Source organism: Platichthys flesus, chromosome 5, assembly GCF_949316205.1.
Source record: "Platichthys flesus chromosome 5, fPlaFle2.1, whole genome shotgun sequence".
Taxonomy (NCBI): Eukaryota; Metazoa; Chordata; class Actinopteri; order Pleuronectiformes; family Pleuronectidae; genus Platichthys; species Platichthys flesus.
In genome coordinates, this window is record NC_084949.1 from 1,326,541 (window position 1) to 1,347,769 (window position 21,229).

At 38.6% G+C, this 21,229-nt stretch overlaps 1 protein-coding gene across 2 annotated transcripts in view; it reads right to left on the reverse strand.

Annotated features, from left to right (window-relative positions):
- Positions 1-21,229, reverse strand: part of LOC133953412 (teneurin-3) — a 355,699-nt gene that overhangs the window by 30,178 nt on the left and 304,292 nt on the right. The window contains exon 1 of one of the 2 annotated variants that reach the window (XM_062387330.1): positions 19,239-19,544. The exons of the other annotated variant lie outside the window; for it this stretch is intronic. The gene's annotated coding sequence lies outside the window, so the exon portion shown is untranslated. Of the gene's footprint in view, positions 1-19,238; positions 19,545-21,229 lie in introns of those variants that run through there. 2 annotated transcript variants of the gene reach the window in all.

A 21,229-nucleotide genomic window follows, 5' to 3' on the forward strand; every position in this document is an offset into this window, starting at 1 on the left:
ACGTCCATTTCATTCCTTAGGCTGATCTACTGTATGTGATCATACAAACATAGTTTTCTTAATGAACGGGGAGAACTGGTAACATTGATTTGAATGTTTTCAAGTTTGTTAATATGGTAGTGCATTTTTTTGCATTATGAAGATACATGGGTGTGATATAGATTTTTTATTAAAACCTGCTCCAAGGCTAAAGACTATAACATTCCATCATCTAGGGATAATAAAAAGTAATATTTGATAGAACATAAAACACATTTTAAGAGCCTGTAAGGGACCATCATTATCTGTAGTTTATTTAGCAATTACTGAAGGGCCATGAGATAAAGTAGAATAACAGTGATACAAGCAACTACTATAGGAAGTAGGAATTCTTTGAGTCTAATTTATTTTGGTTAAATTTGACCTAATTAAAATGTTGTCAATATCATGTTGCTGACATTTTTTGATAGCACCTACCTTCATTTTCAATTAATTGTCACCCATATCAAAAATCAAAAGTAATAATCAATCACAAATGAATTGTTCGTCGTCCATTTTGGTGATTGTGATCTTTTTTTAACCACTTTAAAGGAGTTGTTGGTGCAACATATACATAAACCTAAATTATAAAGAATGTGATATCTCAGTAGAATGGGTGAAGGCAAATGTCGGTGTGAGAGTATCCAAAGTTACTGGGAACTTTTTCTGCCTGGCCCCCTAGATTAACATCAGCAGAAAGTCTGCAAAAGTGGAGATGAGCGCATTTCAGGAGATTTTCGCTGGATTAACCCAAGCAAGTTGGATGGTTGATGACATCCCTAAGGCCATTATGCCTCTGAAGTGAGCTGAGAGCCAATTAGAGGCACATGCATTTTGTTCAGCTGAACTGGGACAGATCTAAATACCTGCAGTGGATCTGTGATTCATCCATTATGGCTTGGGACCCAAAGTGTTGCTGCCCTGCTTGTGGTGGGCTCCAACATGATGAGCCAACTTATATAGTTCAATGAGCAACCAGTCCCATGATGCTGCCGAAAGTAGAAGGTAATATTCTTTCTTCATCAGTAACAAATTAAAATATTACAAAAAATCAGGACATAAAGGCTGCTCTATTCCTACGTTTTCTCTTTAGAAAACCCTAACACATTGTGCTGAATGCCAAATCAATACAGGTCTGCATTTCATTCAGGTGAGCAGAGAGCAGGTTACATGGCGACTAGTACAGTGACTTGGTTAACTTTCTGTCTCAAATTTGAATGTCAGGGCTTACAGTCACTTGGATGACACAACAGGAGCAGTATGGAGGCATCTTATGTTTTTTTCAGTATTTTTTTTTACATTTGAAGAAGTGGTCCACCAGTTAATTTAATTGTACTGGATTTGGCTGCAATGCTCTTTACTCCTGAAAATGTGTTTTGTGGACTCAAACACTCAATAAACATAAAGCTCCATAAATTGTTTTACCCTGTGGAATTGTTAATAAACTAGTGTTAAAACGTGAGATCGAAGTCAAAATTTAAATTCTTGTACTATCCTTGTCCACTGTTTTCATTGTTTAAACGTTTAATGGAAAGTTGAGTGAATCATCAACTATTTAAGATACGAAGGAGCTCGAATTGGTCTGTGTGTGCGTGTGCGTGTGTGTGTGTGCGTGTATGTGCGTGTGTGAGAGATTGTTCAGAGAGAGCTAATGCTATGTCACAACAAAGGGTCGCCGGACACCATATTGTGAAGAAACAAAAACAATTAACCTCGAGTTTGCCAAAGAGCATCACTGTAGGAGGAATGGTCCATCGGAAATGAGTAGGAGTTGTCATCTTAAGCGTGTTTGTTTTTACATGTAACCTGTGAAGATCAGGTTATATGTTATTAATAATTAATATAAAATCAGCTCATTCCAAATAGTTCACAGAAATACTTGCCATTGCATCTAAAAGGCTTTTGGTGATAGAAGTGGTCTCTGCATTCTCATCCCCTAATTAAAGCCATGGAAAATACTGTTTATGCAAGCTCAATATTGTATTGAAATTTTTTTCCATTCCCCAGACCTCAGTAAAAATAAAGTGGAAGCAGATGCAAAAGGGACTAGCCAATGACAATTTTATTGTGTCTCTGTGTATGTATATGAAGTTGCAAACATACTTCAATAGCAATTTTACGTTTGCTGCCTTACCCTTGACTCAGCATTTGGCAGGCTGGTTCCCCCTGTGTTGCTTTTGAAAACACATATACACTACGGCATAGAGAACCAAACCACAGATTACATCAATTGTCAGTATATATGTGGTATAACTGCATCAGGGACAAGTGGACAGACGCAGAGAGAAAAGGAGTGATAGGCTGATGGAACTAAATTAACATATTGTGACTAGTCAATTTCACCCATTCGCTGGGGAACAATGAAGCAAAAAACTTTTTTCCCACTTGAAAATCGAAATCCGCCAGAAACAAAATGTGATGTGCCTTTAAGGTCATAAACTGATGCCCCGCTGTTGGTCGGCAAAACCAATTCAGCCATCAATGCACAATCTAACACACACGCTATGACTATAGGGTTTGAAAAGGTAATGGAGGACGAGATGCAAAAACTTCACCTCCATTATAGATACAGCTTGTCATGTGTTCACAATAAAAAATAGATATGACGTGTTAGTTGAGGGTGAAAAATGTATGTAGCACTTCTCTAGTCTTAACCACCACTCAAAGAGATTTACATTCATGCACATATTCACACTGTACTTCTATCCAGTGCTTTGTCTACCAGTCAGGCATTTCATTCACACGCTCCTGGTACAGCTGTCAGTACAATAACCAACCATCCCGCTCTACCTCCTGAGCCCCAGCCGCCTGTTCTCTGTGTGATTAATCCAAGTCAGTTATGTATATGCGCGCGCACACACACACACACACACACACAGACACACACACATTCACGTGTGACCGAAAGCCTGCGGTAAACGGGTGTGTGTAGCAGCACTGGCTCTAAAACAGCACTTTTAACACTGCTAATTCTATTCCAGATTATTCCCGCTGCCCTCAGATGCTAAAGGAATTAAATCCATACAAAGCATCTGTGGACAACAAATACTGTAACAAACAGTTTATTTCAACATAATTAGATATAGATCATTTACATTTTAACCAATAATTAGTTGTTGCTGCACATTTTCAGTTATTCAGGGGCTACAGGACATAATCTGCTCAACTCAGAAGATTGGCTGCAAACTATCAGCCATTTAGCAGCTGCAGTCCAGCAGGGTCAATGCAGACGAGATCACTTCCAACATATCCCACCCAAGTCATGGACTTGATTTCTTCCCTTATGCAAACACTGAACCATGAAAGCCTCCCTGTGCAGAAAGAAGCAGCATCTCTCCAAGAACACATTGGAGAGATAAACAACTGAACTATACGATTAACAAACGAACCTCAATGATCATTACACCCCAACTCCACCTTTATATCATTGACTTATGACTGCACAGTTGTCATTTGAGCCGACTATACAGAGTACGCATTCCTCCTCCAATTGTTATTTAAACTAAAAAAAAATTGCTCTGATCACTTTAATCCATAATTTCTCAGTTTTGTTCCACAGCACAGACCATATTTCGTTTGACACATGTATAGCCAATTTCGGTCTTTAAGGTCTTATTAATAAACATTGTCTCACTGTTTTTATTCTTATTCTTCTATGTTGTATTTGTGATGCAAACACTAAGACACATTTTGTATGCTTGCATACTTGCCTAACAAAACAAATTCTGATCCTAACTGTTGTAACCAGCCTGCACTGTAGCTACGAGTGTACCCTCACTAATTACAGATACATTGTCCTATCGCAGAAAAGAGCTAGCAGCTCTGTGAAGTGCTTCATCTCAGTGTTTCATGAACAATTTGCTGCACATATCTTTTTGTTTTATGTCAACAAACTAAAGCAACATTCAGAGAACCCACAAATTGTATTATCTGTCTTTGTTCTGATAGGGTCGATTCAGTCATTCAGCTTGGTGTAGATAAAAAAACAGATAAAACTTTTCATCCATTTTTTGGGTTACCAGGTGATGAGTTTCACCCATCTGAGTGGTTGCCTGAAAAGTAGCTACATTAATGACACTAAAGGCTGAAAAGGACAGAAATTGAAGCGCTCAGAATAGACACCCTAAAAAGCTTTCACGCTCTAAAAAACCCATTGGGTGCAGAAAATATTCTCAAGCCGACTGCATGCAACTATATATGATATCTCCTCATTGGGAAAAATATTTAAAATCATAAAGTAGAATAAAATACGCCACGGGAACAGACCCTGAGTCATTGATTGTTGGAACCTGGCCTGTGTAATTATACATAATTTGATGCCACTATGGCATCATCAGCAACAGGCTTGATGCACATAAAAGAACAATACTGTTTTTTATTCAATTAAAATAAGCCTCAGAGAGAGCTGCATGTGAGGGATCCCTCTTCCAGGACAGACAGAAGATAGATGCCACTTATAGCAGAGTGCATCAACTTAATAGTGTCAAGATCGTACACAATATTATTGAGAGACTCTCCACCCAACCCACAATAAGCAAACAATTGGAGACAGTGGATATAAAAAAACTTGACCAGGTAATCAATCAATGAAATTATAATCCTAATAAAACAAACAATTTCAAGATAATAATATTAGTCTATTGTTAATCATTTTGTAGCTGTATTCATGTTGTTTCGTTTTCGACAATATGTTTAGATCCATTCTGACGCTCCGTTGTGTGATATGAAATTAAATAGATAAAAGTGTTACCAACATTGACCCAAACAAATAATAACTAATCAATAATAAATGTGTGCATGCTCAAAATTCATACAATTTGTACATCATCTTTCAATCTGATTTGTATCACTCAATGTACATACATCAGTTAAATCATATTAATTGTATATCAATATGAAATAAGGTTTGTACAACTAAACATTGAACTCTATAGTTAAGTTACCATGGTAACAGACATCTTACTTGTGTTACTGTTACTGCAATCATATTTGATTTAAACGACAACATTTTTTGTTAAAGTTTGCAGTGCACTCAACAGTCTAAAAAATTGCAGCTTACTCCCTTGCCCTTCCACTGTAAGTCTGATGAATTCAGTTATCTTCCTCCATTCATTTCTCATAAGCTATGTGCCAACACAGAAACAACTTTGAAGTGTGTGTTTGTTTGTGTGCGTTTGTGTTTGTGTACTGACTGTATTATACAGGGTGCACTCTTACCATGGCAACCAAGGCCAAGAGCTACACAACAGAATCTACATAACAAAGGACAGCGTGTTGAAGCATTGACCTATTAGAATGCAGTTTGTGATGCAGCATGGACATAAATTTGGGTTTTCAAAAATATTACATAATCAAACTGGTCTCAACAGGGAGAATTTGATCCTGCACAATATTATAAAGCCAATGAATTCCACCTGCAATCACAAACAATTGAAAGACACACCCGGTGAAATCTTCTCCACACTTCACAACTGGATCAAGAAAATCACCACACATAAATTACAAGTCCAACCACTGTAATTAGCAATTAGCCACCTAATTAGTAATTTACTATGCAATTACATCAACAATACATTTCTAATAACAAGCTGGATTGTAATTAACAGGGGGCTTTGATTACTGTGGAACTAGAGGGCTTCAATGGGATTTATTCTCTAATAAAACACATGTGTGTTAAATGAACTACACAACAGTTTGAATCCATATGGAATCAAACAGAATCAAGTTCAGGCCCACACAAGCAGTCAGGGCAATGGGACTTACAACAATATTGTTGTTATGATATTGTATTTCATTTCAAATAATGTTAACCCTTTCCTTCTTTTCTTTTGCTTTTTACATCACCATAAAGGTGCAGCACAGCCGCAGCACACTGTCTCTTTTAAGTACTACATGAGTATGCTGTTGACTAGCCCAAAAACCATGACAGATAACGTTGGATGAAACAAGGGTTTGGTTGCACCATGGGTTTGCTTCAATGGCAACATGGTCGAAAGCTCTTTTTTTATCAGCGCGTGAGAAGAAATGTTATAATTTGTCTGTCTAACTTACTAATAGCTTGTCAATGTAACCAGCCCAGCCTTCCCTTTAACTACGGCAGCCATGAGGGTGTGACGTAGGCCTCTAGAGGTGTTAATGTGTGTTTGTGTGTGTGTGCAGGAGAGTGTTCGCTACATGTGTTTCTATGAGTGTGAATTGCCACATGTGACTGCAGCTGCACTCTGAGTGTATGCCACATAGCGAATAGTTAGCTCAAAGTTTAGCTCAGCGAGACAGCTCAACAGTGTTTGGAGGCTGATAGTTATGTTTGCCACTATGTATGGAAATAAACTTGTCTGTTCTGGAACACAGCACGCCAACTCCTCACATCTTCCAGCCAAGTGCTCGGACCGATAAGCTAGTTACCAGCTAATAACTAGCAAAGCTACAAAACAACTGCGCTTCTTACTACGGTTCGGGGTCGATAGACTGGCAAGAGGTAACATCAATAAGGTTCATTGAAGGTTTCAATGATATTTACTCTTGTAAAAATACTACACATGGATGTTTTGCTGTTTTCTTTAAAATAAGTCACTACTACTATACTATAGTACAGTGGTTCTCAACCTTTTTTCAGTGAAGTACCCCCTTTGAAGAAACAATTCTGCAGAGTACCCACTGACCAGCGCAAAGCATTTTTGGTTGAAAGAAAGATGTAATGTGATTTATTAATCCTTGTAACTAGACACATTCAAATTTAAAACTCCACCAATTTCCATAATATTGCTCATTTGTAGTGGTCTCTCTTGAACTATTTGGAAATAAAAAGATATAAAAATAACTAAAGACTTTTATTATTATCTCAATATAAATAAAGATTTGTGCACATCAAAATAATTATCAACTTAAAGTGACCTCTTTTGGGATCATAATAAAGATATGTTCTCAAACTGAACTCATGAACTTGATTATAGCTAAAGACTTCTTCCCAAAAAATGTATCATTAACTTAGTTTTAAATAAAAGATTAGCTCAAAACATATTTTTTTTATATTTATCATCTTAAAATATCTTCTTTAAGGATCGAAAAGAATACTGACAGGTAGCTTGTTTCCGCTTGCTTCTGGGAGGCTTTTCGCATCGTGTCTTGAGATGACCTGAATTCAGAAAGTTTCCTCTTAAAAAACTCAGGTGGCTTAGCAACATGACTTTCATGTTCTGTCTGGAGATACCGCTGAAGATGTGGTGGCTTAATGCCACTGTTGGCTAATCTCTCCCCACAGAAAAAAACAAAAAGTGTAAATAACCCAATCTATGTTAATGTTAATATTGGTGAAGTGTCTGTTATTTTATTGTGAAATATTTGTTCGCTTTAAGGTCATACAATTTCATTTCCGCTTTTGTATTACAGGCTTTTATTTTGAAAGGATACCGGTAGAGACGCGGACTTCTTGTTATGAATCATTAACTTCACAACGGAAAACGTTTACGTTTTAGCGCCCCTCCGATGAGGCACAAGCTCTCACGGTGTTGTTTAGGGAAGGCTCTCTGCTCTGGTTTCGCCTTCTTTGGTACTTGTCCCTCCGTGTTTCAGCAGCATTGCTGCTGCACTTCAACTAAACTCCATTGTTGAAGTTTTCAAGGCAGGTGATGACAGGTGATGACAGGTGGCGTGTGCCAGGTAAGGTCAAACCATCGGTATGGGGGAGATTCTGTTTTTTTAGGATAATTAAATTGAAAAGCCTACTGAATATATAATTTAGTTCATAAACTTACACTTATATTATATTGAATATTTGTTAAGTAACAATTTTTCAAGGATTTTTGAATGGATGCTAATTTTAAATATAAAAAAAAAAAAATCCCAAGTACCCCCTGGAGTACCTTCAAGTACCCCCAGGGGTACGCGTACCCCAATTTGAGAATCACTGCTATAGTATATAGGTGTACATATGTTACTAATCACCTCTCTGTATGGTAGATGTCTGGTTCATTGCAATCATTGTCATAATTTTATTTGGACTCATTAGCATTGATGTAAGTTGTGCATGAAGGCATTGCATATTCGTAAATAGAACACAGGAAATACACTTGATATAACAATTTGTACATGTCAGCTACAGAGCTACTCACATGGGATAGCTGTAAAATAAATTATACCAGCATCTGGTTCAAAATTGCTTTAGCTAACTTCACTTACATTCAGGGCCAAAGCTGAAAGCATCAACATAATGAAAGACATGCAACTGTGTGTCCCTCTGTGATTCACTGATCGGGCTTCCATTTCAGTTCCTTTCGTGAAGACAGGAAGTGGTTCATAGAACTTTATATACTCCACGCCTGTCCACAATTGACAGAAACACAAAACACAAAAACATGCATGCATGCATGCAGGCACACACAAACACACACACACAGACACACACTTCTAAGCATGGAGGTGAAAGATTTTTGTCACAGAACAATAGAAATGGATGGATGGGATCATTGTCATCACTCTTGTCTCTTGGAAAAAGACTGGAACAAAGAACCCAGAGTAACTACACAAGAGCTGAAGAGCACTTGCATGTGCACGACACAAGCACATGTAAGAAGCGAAAGAGGGTGGTGATTAATACCAAACAAGAGATTTCTTCATCTTTTCCTCTAATATTTCCTGGCCATTGTAGTGGCTTTATGGCCCCACAGGAACCACCTTTCTACAGCTAAGCCACTTGATTGACTTTTATGCTACCACAAGGCACACCTCAAGGGCCCAAATCGGGAAGTTAGGAGATACAAAAGTGGATTAGGGGGTAGCGGTCAACCTTTAGCAATTCTATCAATTCTGAAACATACTAAAAACGAAAGAGCTTAAAGTAAAGGTAATAGTTGAAAACTCAGCTGCCTATTTTATGGTTTATGCTGCTGTGTCATAAATAATAATGGGGAATTTCTTTTGAAACTTTGAAAAAATAGACTTACACGGTAACGAACACTCTGCCTCCGAGAATTCAGCCAGTTATTGGTGCACTGATCTCACTTAAAGTCACAAAAAAGGACACTGAGAGTTGTATAAGCAAGACCAACAATACACACCAAACAAGGAGTACATAACACTTTGCAGCCAGCGCAGTATGTGTTTTATTCTATGTCTTAGGTATCTATTACTTAATATTGGTAAGATGAAACAGACTGAATATTACAACAACTTATCCAGATGACAATTCTGTAAAACAAGTGTGGTCTTCTTGATAGAAGTGGCTCAGACTGAACAAAAAACTGCTGATGAATGGAATCTCTTCAGTAAACTGTGTTTTGTCTCTGTCATGCATTTTTGGTCAGCTGATCAATCTTTGAGCTTGTGTATGAGGTGTCAAGTGACAGTGAAGTTTGCAGCAATGACCATAGTTCCCCCTGGATCCTAAATTTTTTTTCTCTTTGTGCAAAGTGAAGCAGTACATTCAATAAATGCACTGTTTCACTCTCTGAGGCAGTGCACCATTTACCCTGGAACTGCATCAACGCAGCTGAAATCTGGTTTTCTTGTGTTCTTCATCTCTGCTAAACAAAACATCTGAGTTTCTGTTGACGGTGCACTTTCTCTTACTCTTGCAGCAGTCAGTAGCCTCTATGTGCACACTCCTAGACCCCATGAATATGTCTTCAGTGTGCAGGCCCATAACACACTGTTTGACAGTATTGACAATTTTTTAGCATTCTATTAATTGGCTAAAGAATGGATACTATCTTACACACAATAACAGCATGAAGGCTAAAGCCGGGATGACATATCATCATTTATTCTGAACATCTAGACCCAGCATTCCCAGCAAGGTCACTCCCATCAGAGTTTGTATTATGCAAGTATTTCAGTTATATTGTGAAAGAGCTCATCAAGTATACACTTCAGTGAGTTCTTCTGATACTGGGCTTTCTTTTTAACCTGATGAGGACATTACAGATACTGAAGAAATCCTTAAAAGCCCTCTCTGAGGTCATGGCAAAAACAAGAGCTAAGTAGTTGGTAGCTGCTGCAGTAAGGAGTGAACATACGGGAATCCTCCATCCAGCTCAACATGAAAGAGTCTTTGAAACCCACCAAGTCCCCCTGACATAAGTGAGGCCCCATTGTGATTTTGAATTTTGTCTCTTTTAAGTTCCAAACTGAAAAGTCTGTGTAAGAAGGTTGCATCACTTGCATCTGACATTTGAGATTGTCAGGAGTGTCTCTTTAATGGTGCAGCTTACATCAACAAAGCGCAGAACAATAGTCCATTCAAAGTTGTTTCCTCAATAATGTGTTTTGTTACCAATTTCCTCATCAGCTCTCTTATTTCATATTGAATTCCGTGACGTATGTAGTTTGCATTGTGGGATCGATAGGGGCAACTTTTCCAGCTTTAGATATTTTTCTAGGATAATGTATAAGAATCCCCCACTACCAGAGTGTGCCATACATTCCAAACAGAAATGCAAAAAAATTTCCTAACCAGTCTGAACACACATCTTGAATTAGGGTGTAAACATCCTACAAATGGTGCCGACACTGGCAAAAGGGTTTACTCCCCAAAAAAAGCTGAAGCTCAAAGCTGAAAGCTATCCAGGATAACCTGTCTGGCTGTATACACCCCCAAGGTAATATGGAATTTATAAATTTAATTCTACAAGATGAAGAAGGGCTAATAGTTGCACCACTTCCAATCCCCAATAGTAGTGGTGGTGGAGGAGAGGGAAATGGAAAAAAACTGGAACGCCCCTTAACTTTGCCATAGGGAAACTTGACACCACAACACTGCTGGGAAAATGTTTTGTGAGAATTAATAATGTGCTCTAGCTCAATGTGATGGGTGTTTTATGGCTTAAAACAAGTTTTTCAGGAGTTCCATAAACTCCCTGTGCAACAAATGAGAATAAGACTGAACTTCTCAGGATTTCTCTGGTCCACGTAGGCTGTGTGTGCACCATTGCACGTAAGCATGTACACTCATGTAAACACACTGGCCTTTTTGGCAACCGTAGCTCCTTACCAACCCTTACAGCAGACATAGTCTGTGTTTTTATGTGTCTGTATGTGTTCTGTCATACATCATTACCTGTGCTGGCAGGTGTTATGCAGAGGGGAGCCTTACACTGAAGCATCAGTGTAGTTCAGCAGTGCACAGCGCTAATAAGAAACACACATGTTGGTAAGAAATTTGCTGAAGGGAGTCACTGATTCGAAAAACATTCCTTATAAGCTCAGAAATTAATTTTTTATTTAAAGTATTTGAAGATTCAAGTTGCTTTAGAAGAGAAATGTTATTCTTGTTGAGTACCTGCATTTTTCTTAGATTTATCAGAATCAGAATCAGAATTCTTTTTATTGCCATGTATATTTGCACATACAGGAAATTGCCTTGGTTTGGTTGGTGCACTTTACAAACAACAAATTAAAAACAACAATATCGAACAATATAAAAAAACAACAATAATATAAAGCAATTGGTCAGAAAGAGCCTTTCTCCAATGGTTGAGGTTATTATTGAAATATTGCATTTTCTTGTTTTACATATTTCTGTAACTTCTTATAAGTTATAACCTACTGTAAAGATTTGTAACAAGTAATTTCACATTTCATTGAAGGTTAAGATTGTAGTGAATTTGAGGAGAAATTAGATTCTTTGTTGAGTTACAGCCGGTGCTGTTACGGCTGTGTCGACTGTATTAAAAGTGCCCGGCCGCACTGTTATCGTCCGACTAGGTTTGCAGAGACTTTACCGATCAAAAGATCAGTACACAACGCCAATTTGAGTCCCTCCTAAACCTGCTTTTACACACATCCCGACCTGCAGTCACACATTTCACGTTACATAGATAAATCTGGACTCACAGAGCCTGAACACATCGCGACGCCAATTGGTGCCAAAAGCACGAGATTAGAATCTCTTTGTCTGAAAACTCTTTGTGTAACTTACGCAACCAACCGCCATCTTGACTTCGGCCTCATGGCGTCGCTAAAGTAAACCTCCATTTTGAAATTACGTGAACGTAACATCATCTTGAATTCGGCCAGACTACATCAACACGTGACCGCGTCATTACGCCATTGCCTCTCCCCCCTCTCTCTCTCTCTCACACACACACACACACACACACACACACACACACTCCATCATAATTTAAATTGTGATAAGTGCTGCTGTTGTTGTTATCTTTGAAATATTGGAGTTAGTTAAATGAAGAATCATTGAATAGCATTAACTTTATTTCCCTTTTTAATAAATCCTTTTGTAATTGAAGTATCTTGATTCTGGGATTATTTGTGCATATGTATGTGAATACAGCTGGATAACTATAGCCTGTGCTTGAACTTAAAACCCTTCATTGTTTATTATATAATCATCAATATTAAATATTGAGATTATTAATTTAACTTTTATAAACTGAGACTGATCTTTACAGATTGACTTGTTGGTCCCTGTAACCAGTGTGGTGCCCCGCAACGATAAGTAATAATTACAGATTATATTATTCTTAATTGATAATTGTATTGTTTTCATTAATTATTAAACTATTCTTAATTGATAACGTATCATTTCTAATTTATTATTTTACTATCTTAATTGATAGCTTGAACTTTTTTTTTTAATAAATATTTTTTATTATTTTAATAATCATATTTCATGATTATTAATAATTAGCCAACGTCAAGTCTACTACTATTGTACAACATTGTAAACTTTCCTGACATGATTAGCAGTGTTTAGGCTATGCTCAATGCCTCTTGGAGAGGCGTTGTCAAAACAGTCTTTACCAATATTTGTCTCTCCTCACTTCTGATAGCTCTTAAAAATGTCTGGAAAATGTCTTTCTGTTCAATGGTGTAAAAGTATCTGGAGAGGCTCACGTATTTAATTCATGGTTTGGACGATGTTGCCTCATAGATCAGCTCATCTATATTAGGTAAGAGACAGTAAATTTAAATATATGTTGAACTGAATAGTGGTGTCCAATAAAGCGCATTACCCTGATCACTCTGTATAGATAGCTAGAGAGATAGATAGTGAAAAAGCGATGACACTGACGAAGATTAAAGGGAGTGCTGTAAACATGATCACTTGATCTTTACAGAGTTTATAAGTCTTTTCCTGCTCTGCCTGCTGCAACCAGCTGCTCCACCTCTCACCTGAATAATACAGAGGATTTGTTGTTGTCGTGAATGAGAGAAGCTTCCGCTGCATATGTGAAAGAAGGACTCTGGGTAATCTCCAGACTCAATTGTGTGGACTTTAACCGCAGGTCATTTCTGATAATGGCTTGAGTGTGGGAGTGAAGTCTTGGGGCAGTGTTTGTGTGCGAATGTGTGCATATTCAGTCCCGCCATAGGAAGAGAAGACAGATAATCAAAGCAGATAGGAACACATCAAAATGCTCAAATATTCCTTAGAATTATCATATCACAGACATGCCAGCCTGATTGACAGGCAGTCTTGTGGGCCATAGAAAAATATAATGGTCCACAGGCCAGTAGTTGACTAGGTCTACTGTAGTGAACATTGGGTGAGTATGCAGTTCTTCATATATTGCTTAGGAGAACACATTTGTGTTCACACAGTTTAAGGTATGAGATCCATTGAGGCTGCATTTGGGTGTGTTCACACATGTACTTAGCACTGTCCACTTGTGATCGACCATACAGGAAGGATGTCAATGCCAGGTCTGAATGGGGTCTTTGTCAGTTCAGCTACTCTGGGTAACTGGCTACATCTAGTTCAGTTTACATGCTGAAGAGACACGGAGCACATGAGTGGCTGAAGGGGGAGAGGGCAGGGACAACGGCGTTGCCATGAAAAATGTTAAAACCTTGACTTGAAGAAAAAGTGCCACTAGGAAAAATATTATGCGAAACTCAAAGAAATGAAAAATGTCCAAGAGGATATAATGAAATATACAATAATAAAATGTGGCTCTTATAAAAAAATGTGTGCAAAAGTGATACATGTAGAAAAAGTATTCATATCAGACTACGTGATCTATAGCACCTTTTACACAGCGTGTTCAAGGCGGGAATGTTGTAACTTTATTTCATCTCCCTATAAATGGTACAAACACTATAGGCATTGCCGTTCCATCTTCTTGCTGCAATAGGCACTAATAAACTGCTCGTATGTATCAGTGTAAACAAGTTAAAATAGAATAATGAGTCTTCTTTATGGCAATATAGTGGGATCTCTGTTCAAAAGGGGCTTATGGCCTACCATGTTCCAGTTGAATATTTCACTGACACCCACACACACTACAGTACACCAGCCTATACACATGTCTTTACGAGTGGCTCAGCACCAATGAGCCAGCGTAAAATATAACCAACCAGCCAGCAAGAGACACGCACTGAATGTTGGCGGTGGTGATGGTGATGTGTGTGTGTGTGTGTGTATGCGCGTGTGTGTGTAAGAAAGAGACCACTAGGGTGGCAAAACACCCACATTTGGTTGCTGGCTGGCCAGTTACATTTGCAGATATACCATTGTTATTGTCATTGTTATCTCATTTTTGTCACAGTATTTCTCAAACGTTAAATAAGTTTAGGGGTCAATTTTAATGTCCCCCAATTTGTAGATCTGGTCAGCATCTCCACAAAATGCAGGGGCAGCGCAAGCCTTCTGAAAGGGATAGTTAGTGGGACGGCTGTGGTTGAATGGTAGAGCATTTCCGTCCAACCAGTAGGTCGACAGTCCGATCCCCAGTCTTGCCCATCTGCAAGATGCTGTACCCTGAATTTCCCCTCATAGAACAAAAAAAAGGGCTGCTAATAGATTCACTGTATTAAGGGGTGTGTGAATGGGTGAATCAAAAACTGTACTGTAACACACTTTGAGTGGTCATCAAGTCTAAAAAAGCGATTTACAAATGCATCCATTCGCAAAAAAAATTGAATTGACTGTATCTACTCACCACCAGTGGCGGCTGGTCAATTATGGGGCGCTACGGCGCCGCAACATGCAACACCCTGGGACAAAAAATCCTATATACAAATGTTAAACATGATTTAATAAGATAATAACTGTTTACTCACACAATAATCCTTGTAGACCGTAGGCGTCTGTGAGCATTAAATATAATTTGTTTTTAAATCGTATTTGGTAAATTTCTGTCTGAATAAATATACTTCCTGCCGTCGGGCACTGGCCAAATGGAAGTAAATGGAGGTCCTGATAGTTTTGGCAACCACGGGACCTCTTAAATTGATTGTTGCAGTTTTTAATAGGTATTGATTTACATATCAAATGTGACTGATCAACCTTAGATTCCGTCTTAGGTATGTCGGCCAGTAAATTCACTGGCGAGCTGCTTTTTTTTACATTTATCTGCGCCATGATAAAAATAAGTGTTTTTGTTTTATAGAGCAGGCAGGAAACATTAATACTGATCAGTCACAAATAGTTGTGAATATTTTCAGACTATGCGGGTGAAGAGGCACATGAAGCCAAATTCATCTTGAAAATAATTCACTACATACAGAAGCGAAGTCCTTAAAATAAAATAAACATCAGTGTATATGATTTAATAGTGGTATTATTTTTGATCCAGTTTCCACCAAATTTAGACTTTTTTATGGCCAAAGTTTTTAACATGCCTCCAAGACCCCTTTAGCTGGCTACTATTTTCCCACTGCCGGGCTACTCTTTATAATTGTGGAAAGCCCTGAAGCCCTGCACACAGGCTCCACCGTTCGACAAAGGATCCATTTATGAAGCTCCAGGTAGCTTTCATCAGCTGGAGCTTCAGTCTGAGCACTCCCTGGATAATACACCCATACACAAACACACACACTATGCGGATAAATCTTCAGTTTGAGGGCTCTCATGGCAATCATTGAAAATGCACACAACAGGCACAAGCACACATGAGGCACAAGCATACAACAGGCGCACACATACAGTAGGTGTGTGTTTGTCAATATATTAGCACAAGAAGTTAGAGAGCAAGAGACAGTGAAACAATAATACAAACACACACACACACACATGCACAAGCACACGCACACATACATACACACATACACAGAAGATACATCCACAGACCAGCAGATCTTTCTCTGCTGCAATAGGGCCAAGGCAAATCAAGGGATTTTGAACCGGATACAGTTACACACAGTGACTTTCAAAGACTACAACATCCTGAATTACAGAAGATCAGACACAGATGTTTTATAGATCAGTCTGAAGGCACTCTGTTCATTTATCAACTGGTGATCAACCAATTAAACAAATGAAAGTTAAAATAAACATTTACTCATAGGAATTGTAAGACAAAACCATGTGGAATCCATTTTGATAGGTTTCCAGGTTAGTTGAAACGTGTTTGCAGCTGGAAAGGTGAACCAAATGGATATGTGAATAAAATCATTTGATAGTTACACATTCTTCTACTAAAAGTGGTATAGATAAGTTTTAACATGCAGCATTTCAAGTTGACTATGAAACATAGCATCCAATACAAACCATAATAATTAACCTAAAAACAATTATGCAATTGATTTTATAATTGCTTAAAAAAGTAGAGCCTAATTTAATTGGTTTTACAACAGTAACAAACATTTTCCAGAGTAATGTCATGAAGTCAAATCTTTCCACATCTTTTTTTTTGCGTTATACTGAGGCAAGTGCACTTCTAACAAGCAAGAACAAAAATCTAATGTAAGGAGCTTCAAGCTCCAGATTTTATTCTGATTCACAATAATTCACATTAACTATAGTATTAAGTGACATTTTTATATTGAATGATGGTGCGAAAAGTAATACTGTATAACAAAAATAACATGTTTATGATTTTCTTGCCATATTAATCATACCTGCAGGTTAACTTACAGTAATCACAAAATCATCAAAATAATTCCAGCAGAGGGGGGAAGCATTTTTGCTACTGGACACCATGTCTCCCAGCATGCCTGATGTGTGGCCACCAGAGTACGGCAGTAGTGGAACTAAATATCACAAGGTTATAAAGATCAATCAAAGTTAAATTCTTCTTCTAAAATCTATCTTTCTTCATGCTTTATCAATTTGTTTGCTTTTTTTTCTCCCTCTCTGCTTCAGCTGCTGGTGATGAATATACATGTGCAGGACTTTATCACCTCAGGTGTCTCCGTGTAACACCTCTTTCTTTGTCGTTTTTTTTGTGATGGCAACTTCACAACATTGCAGAGTTGAATAAAGGTATATAAGTGTGAAATAATATATACTGTTTACTGCATTTAGTATCCTTTAAACAGAACATATACATAGACACATACCTGTCTGCCATCTGTTCGATGAAACCAGAAACTCGCCTACAATTATTTCAAGAAAAAAAAAAAAGTCGGTTCTGTCTTTATCAAGCAGTATTACACCTGCTCACTTCTTTGTGTGTGTAGCAAGGGGGCTGCTTCATACATCTGTGACACTTACAGTAGTGTACAGTCATTTGTCTCCTCTTCAGCCTGTACATGACTCTTCTGTGTGGGACTCTACATCTACATCTAGATCATGGTACAGCTTAAAAACACATTTTCTGGACTTCAGGTACCTGTAGTTCAGAGGTAATGCAGCTTAAGCACTTATAGGAAAAGACAACACGTGCATGGTAATATTTTGGAATCGGTTACCTACAGATACAGATAAAATAGTATTAATATCATATAAATATAGTGCCTTGCTTTGCAATAATCTCTGAATATATGTACAATGCACTTAAAATAAGCTTGCATTTTTTACACAATATTGAACACTTCTGCTTCTACACAACTGCCCTTTTATCATAGTTTTCATGATGTGCGTGTGTGTTTAATTTGATCAATGAAACTAGTAGCAAGAAACAAAATGAATCAAAACAAACAAAAACCATAAGAGGATGTTATTTCTTTGAATAGAAAAGATAAAACCTTTTGACTTGGATATTTTACTCAAATTAACACACCTTACACATTTGCTGCAACATCCACACGGTTGCTGTACGGTAACTACAAAAGCTCCAGCTTCTTCACAAAAGTGACTGCGTGAAATCTAACTTGAGGACCGTCTATCAATCCCAAAGCAAAATAATAGAGTGGAGCAAAGAAGGTGTTAGTGGGGGTCATCAAATGCTGTCAAAAGAAACAAGGACATACATTCTGTACTATAAAATCCATAGAGAAGAAGGACTGAATGTTTATAAAAAGTCCGAAAAATAAAATTACAAAAATTCAAACACAGGATTGTTAAAATATATATTGCATATTTTACATGATGGAAATTAAGGAAATATAGCCACAGAAATATGAGGGAAGGAGAAGAGATGAAATACAAGGCGAGAGACACCTACTCCTTCACTATCATGCGAAATACTTCATAGCAACATCGCAATACATTCAACTCTCTCTCTTACGCACACATACACACACACACACACACACACACAAATACGCTGGCATTAATCTGTCTAAATATGCTTGTGGATTGTGCAGAGGAGGAACGTGCGTCCTGGTTTTATTTCATTCACAATAAATGATCAACGTTACAGTGCGCATTAACTGTTTCACCTGTATTACTGATCCATATTACAGTGTGGAAATTAATCCTATCAAATTGGAATGTTTACTGTGAAGCAATTTTTTTCATTTCTAAAGATGCAACCTTTAGCAGAATTCTGAAGATGCACACAGCTTTCTGTCACAGGTTTCACTCTACTGTGCGTTTTGTGTTTTAAGCCCAAAAAAATCAAGTCCTCCTTGTTTCATTCCGAAACCCAGCTCCTCGTGTGTGACCTTCACGTGTCCCAGGTATCAGATTCACAGAGACTCTCGACAATTTGCCAATTCATTCAGACAGTAACACGTATTATGACTAGAGCCTCCACCCAAACACGAGATATTAAATGCATAGACATAGCTGGGATTTGTATCTTACAAGGGATGTTCTGTCATGACAGCGAACTCAGCTTCGGGGCTTGTTCCGAATTAAAAACAGTTAGACGGTAGATTATCCGAGAAGTGCTAAGTCTGCTCAAATCAAAAGAACTTTTCGAACACGTCCACCGCGCGTCTCGCTCTTCGCGGCGGTGGAAACAAACAAGAACCTCAGAGAAGTCCCAGTCGCGTTCAGCAGCGATGTTAGGATTAAATGGACCTGTCAGGTTTGAGGGACAGAAGCGCATCTGTCGTGTCTAGTGGAGCGCGCGGGGCTGCGGAGAGTCCACGCACCTCCACGCAGCGCTCCTCCCGCTGTGCTCTCTGTCAGACTGGTCTGTTGGCGTGTGTCCTACCTGTTCGTGGGGCTGCGGCGGGTCTTCGCTGCCATGCACTCGTCGCTTTTCTTCTGGTTTCCCCCAAGAAAACTTCTGCTACTTCTTCAGCGTCGACCTCACTCTTTATTATCGAAGCTGGTAAATTAGGCAAAAGAATAAAAAGCGCTTTCGGCAACTGAAAGCGACGCACCGTCCTTTTCAATCTACTCGTGTCCCAATCAGTTAGTTCCCACCGAGCTCATTCGGAGAAGCACAAAGAAGACAACGTTCTGTTCGTTCTTTCGGGTGGATCTTTTCTGTAAAACATAAAGGGGGCGCGCCGAACAACAACCTAGGCAGCGCGGTGTGCGCGGCTGTCAGCGGCAAACGCAGTGCAATGACGAGGTCTCGTAATGACACGTTCCTCTCGCTCTCTCGCTCTCTCGCTCTCTCGCTCTCTCTCTCTCTCTCTCCGAGACGCTCCAAAGTGTCGCTTTGTTTTAAGAAGAAGTCACTGTGGTGGACAACCACCTCTCTTCTGAGCTCTCTCTCTCTCAGCCACGGGCTGAGGAACAAGCGTGTCCTCGGTTACCGCTGCCCTCCTCAAGTGCAGTGGGAGCCGGCGAGAGTCTCTTCCCCCGCTGCAGGATGCTGCTGATACGCCAAGCGAGGCAGAAGCGAAAAGCTGGGGATCCCCTGCTGCGTCCAATCCTGACGTCCCTACTGGTGTGTGCGTGTGTGGTTGCGGGTGTGCTTGTGTGATGGATTGTTGTGGGGTGGTGGAGGGTCAGAGTGTTTTTGAACTGTTTGCCCCGACTGTGACAGGAGACGGCAAGCGAGCAGCACATGCACATTGTAATTCACTACCGGATAATAAAAGGTAGGATGAAGGGTCAATTGTAAAAAATAAACCAAATAAACAGAAATTATGCTTTCCTTGTGTAATATTATGTACTTTATGTGTAGAGGCCTACACACCATTTACACATGTTGCCTACACCCATACACACCACATAGAAACAACACAGTCATGCATGCACTCACACACGCACACCCACACAACCATCAATCAATCAAATTTTAACAATTTTCAAACATAAAGGCTATAAAATTTAACTTTGAAATATTAGTAAAACCATCTATAGAGCAATATCCTAAGCGCTTTAAAGGCCTAACACATGTATATTCATTGTTCAGCGAGGGAAATGCTTTTCTGGCTCACTCATCAATCAGAATATAATTGGAAAATTGTTATTTAAGTTTCTGTACTTTAAGGCTTAAAGTTTTAATTTTAAAGTGATCATTTTAGCTCTTTATCAGAGATAATTTCATCAATACTGACAGAACTGAAACCCATAACACAAGACCGTTCACGTGTGTGTGTGTGTGTGTGTGTTGGTAAACAGGGAGCAGTGAATCTATTTGCAGTTGCTTAGTTAGAGAAAATACTGAAAGGAACTTATGTTTCTTTGTCATATTAGCATGCTCCTCATCAAGTACGACTGAAAGCACTGGATAAGTGTCAGCATGCCTCCATCCATTTTTGGTTACATAGCCTATTTTACATATTTCCTGCTTACTTACAGACGGTCTAAATAACATCCTCAAAGGATTATAAGTGTGCCTATACATAAATTGTATTCATAGATTCTGCCAAGGCAGAAGGAGAAGGAATTACCTGAAGCTTGTAAGAAGCCATCAAAAACCTTTCACTTACATTACATATCCACCCGGCACTAGACTGCAAGGTCCAAGAGTCCCCTTATGAAATCACATTTAAATTCAAGAGATCTGGATCTTAATTGTACACACATAAATACCAGTCGGCTAATCATTCCTCATAAAAAATATCAAGCTCCATTAATTATTCTCTAAGATATAAAGGAAAATGTAAAAAAAAAACATCCTATGTAACAATGGAAAAGAAAGTGTGAAAAAAACACTTTTTTAAAATTCAAACTTAAAGAGATTTTTCTTGACACACACTGCATCCTTCCACCAAGTTTCACGATAATCCAACCTATAATTTT